We start from the raw sequence: 4265 nt of genomic DNA, 5'->3' as shown, positions 1-4265 counted from the left end.
CCAGTGACACCACCACCACCACACCACCACCACAGTCACCCACCAACCACCACCACAGTCACCCACCACCACCACCACATCACCCCACCACCACATATCAGTCACCCCACCACCACCACACCACCACCACAGTCACCACCACAGTCACCCCACCACCACCACCAGTCACCCCACCACCACTACCACAGTCACACCACCACCAGTGACACCACCACCACCACACCACCACCACAGTCACCCCACCACCACCACCACAGTCACCCCACCACCACCACACCACCACAGTCACACCACCACCACCACAGTCACCACCACCACCACCACCACACCACCACAGTCACACCACCACCACCACCACAGTCACCCCACCACCACCACACCACCACAGTCACACCACCACCACCACAGTCACCCCACCACCACCACACCACCACAGTCACACCACCACCACCACAGTCACCACCACCACCACACCACCACCACAGTCACCCCACCACCACCACCACAGTCACCCCACCACCACCACCACAGTCACCCCACCACCACCACACCACCACAGTCACACCACCACCACCACAGTCACACCACCACCACCACACCACCACAGTCACACCACCACCACCACAGTCACCACCACCACCACAGTCACACCACCACCACCACAGTCACACCACCACCACCCCGACTCAATGACAGGCGGCGGCATCTCAAGCGGCCCCCCGGATTCCCTCGAGACGTCGTGACGCCCCCGCCCCGGAGAGGGGTCCAGGAGGCGCTGCCAGGCAGATGGTTGCCGCATTGAGGCTGTGCGGGGGGGGGCACCCTCGCAGACCCCCACAGTGGACCCCCTTCACACCCCCCTCTAAATATGGGGGGGGGGGCGCCCGAGGAGCGATGTGCAACCTTCGCGCTCGCCCCGAAACATTCCGCTTTCATTCGCCCCACCATTCATCCCCCTACTCCCCCTACCCCCTAGCAGCATCACCCCCCCCACTACCCCCTAGCCCCTACCCCTTCGCCCCCCCCCCCCCCGGGGCTTAACGGGACTTTAAAAACTCGTTGATGAAGTGGAGGCGGCGGCGGCGCGGCCTCGCGGAAGGCGCGCGGACAAAGCGGAGCGAGGGGGGAGTGGGAGGGAGACGGGAATCCATCACAGGTCTAGTCGCGACACCCCCCCCACCCACCCCACCCACCCTTAGCCCCCCACCCACCCCACCCCCACCCCTAGCCCCCCTCAACTCCTTAAATGCCCCCCCCCCCACCTCTTGACACCGACCCTCGTGCGCAGTCGTCTGTGCTGGAGCGGCTCCTGGAGTCGCACTCCAGCTCCGCGTGCGACGAGGTCCGTGCCGGGGTTTCGCTCCCTCCTTCAGCTCGCGTCCAGCTCGGCGCGCAGCTCATTAGAGATTTTAAACAGCGCCATTAAGTCCACCGCCCCTCCCCCCCATCCTCTACCCCCATCCAACTCCCGCCCACACAAAGGCAAATGTCCCCCGTATAGCCTTTAACAGGCTGTTGGGGCAAGTGCCGTTAGCGAGCGCCTATGAAATGCTGTGCGGTGTCGGCCCCGTTCGTTCCGCCAGCAGTGACGAGGGGGGGGGGGGGCACTTGCAGGGGCTGCGCCTCTAACCCCGAAGCGTCTCACCACGAATCTGGACGCGCGTCGTGAATATTAACGAGAGCCAGAGAGCCACGCCGCTGAGTCGCAGGACTCACTGCCAGGAGGGTCCTGTCGCTGCTGCTGCTGCCGCTGCCCCATTGAGGTGTTTGTGTGTAAGATGTTGTCAGACGATTCTACCGACGAGTCGTGATTATTAATCACGTGAGGAGGAGGCAACGCTCTATCCCCTCCCCCCGTACAAATGGAAACAGATGGGGGTTAGTCCGCTTGCGGTACCGCCACCTGCGTGTGGGCCACGCTGCGGGCACGTGACGTGAGCGAGTCGCCCCTTGCGAAGGTCGGCAGGGCGCACGGCGAAGTGGTTTGGCCAACACCACGCCCGGGCCGCCTTTGTCTTCCCAGTGCCGCGGCGCGCGGCACACGGCACGACAGCGTTTGTGCCAGGCTAGGTGCACCCTGAGGCTCGTCGAAGGCTCTCTTGACAGGTCGATTGACTGAGATGACAGGCAGATGCACGCGCTGTGCCCCCCGCTGTGCATACTTGCTGTGTTGCGTACACACTTGCAGAGACAAAGACCCCCGTGTAGCCTCAACAGACTGTTGGGGCAAGCGCTGTGAGCGAGTAGCAGCACCGATGAAGGTGGGCACGGCACACCCCCCGCCGCCTTTGTCTCCCCAGTGCCGACGTGTACACCCAACACCAGGGACCCATTCAAGGCAGATTCGAGCGAGTGGAGGCCCAGGACCGGTTCGCAGACTCGTCGCTGGTGTTGACCCTGAACGGGACTCGACGTCCAGGTTGCCGGGTTCGCAGCGCAGCGCGCTAACCACTTGCGCCACCGCTCTCCACACACACGCGTGCATGCGCGTGTGTGTGTATATGTGTGTGTATGTGTGTGTGTGTATATGTGTGCGTGTGTGTATGTGTGTGTGTATATGTGTGTTTGTACATCGTGAAAAAGTAGGAGGCAGCTGCCGCGGTGGCGACTCCGCACGAGAGTCGCTGTCGCCAAACAGAGGCCCTTTGATGTCGCGCGGATAATTAATTCTGTCAATTTGGCGTAATGAGACGAAAAGCGGCAATGAGGGGGGGGTAGCTGCCCCCCTGATTATCGTTTTCATTTACAGGCGCGACCGGGCGACGGTGCAGGGCGGGGAAGAGACGGGACAGCGAGATTTGGGATTGCGAGAGTTGGGACCGCGAGAGTTGGCACCGCGAGAGTTGGAACCGCGAGAGTTGGGACCGCGAGAGTTGGGACCGCGAGAGACGGGACCGCGAGAGTTGGAACCGCGAGAGTTGGGACCGCGAGAGTTGGAACCGCGAGAGTTGGGACCGCGAGAGACGGGACCGCGAGAGACGGGACCGCGAGAGACGGGACCGCGAGAGTTGGGACCGCGAGAGACGGGACCGCGAGAGACGGGACCGCGAGAGACGGGACCGTGAGAGTTGGAACCGCGAGAGTTGGGACCGCGAGAGTTGGGACCGCGAGAGACGGGACCGTGAGAGTTGGGACCGCGAGAGACGGGACCGCGAGAGACGGGACCGTGAGAGTTGGGACCGCGAGAGTTGGGACCGCGAGAGTTGGGACCGCGAGAGACGGGACCGTGAGAGTTGGGACCGCGAGAGACGGGACCGCGAGAGACGGGACCGTGAGAGTTGGGACCGCGAGAGTTGGGACCGCGAGAGACGGGACCGTGAGAGTTGGGACCGCGAGAGACGGGACCGCGAGAGACGGGACCGTGAGAGTTGGGACCGCGAGAGACGGGACCGCGAGAGACGGGACCGCGAGAGTTGGAACCGCGAGAGTTGGGACCGCGAGAGTTGGGACCGCGAGAGACGGGACCGTGAGAGTTGGGACCGCGAGAGACGGGACCGCGAGAGACGGGACCGCGAGAGTTGGGACACCGCGAGAGTTGGGACCGCGAGAGTTGGGACCGCGAGAGACGGGACCGCGAGAGACGGGACACCGTATTGGTATGCCCCATCCCACCCCCACGTATCTCCCCGCCCCCACTCCCTTCTTGGTTTTTCCCATCTCCCATCTCAGAGGATGTTCCTATGGTGCCCCCACGTGGCAGCCTCATGAACTTCAGACGCGATTTTAATTTAGGTATTTTTTGGACAAGCCGTCTTTAAATGGAAAGCTTTTCAACAAGGTCCTACATAAAATAGTATACAGTGTTAGAAAATAACACATTCCTGCGGAGGGAGCTGGTAGGAACGTTGGGTTGCTCGGTCAATGGCCTGCAGGGTCAATGGCGGCGTGGGGTATTCCGCAAATATGCCCGACTGTGAGGGCGGGCACAAGCCGGCGTGAGTAGGTTAAACGTTGAGTTTTATAAGGGCACCACGGGGTGACCAGCCCCTCCCCACCCAGCCCCACCCCTCCCACTCCCCACCCAGCCCCACCCTCCCCACCCAGCCCTTCCCCACCCTCCCCTCCCCACCCAGCCCCTCCCCACCCTACCTTCTCCACCCAGCCCCACCCCTCCTATTTTTGGATGCACGACAGACGGACGGACACAATAATCCCCGGTGGGCTAGTGTAACCAGGAGGTTCCTACCAGTAAAAGTTTCGCTGGCTGGTCGGCTGTCTGGCAGTGCGCTCGGAAGGAGGCAGCTATCGACAGACGGGCACGATTC

Source organism: Lethenteron reissneri, chromosome 19 (genome assembly GCF_015708825.2).
Source record: "Lethenteron reissneri isolate LAM-NWPU_2019-01 chromosome 19, ASM1570882v1, whole genome shotgun sequence".
In the NCBI taxonomy this organism is placed as follows: Eukaryota; Metazoa; Chordata; class Hyperoartia; order Petromyzontiformes; family Petromyzontidae; genus Lethenteron; species Lethenteron reissneri.
The sequence above is the reverse complement of the archived record's forward strand: the minus strand, read 5'-3'. Positions refer to the sequence as shown.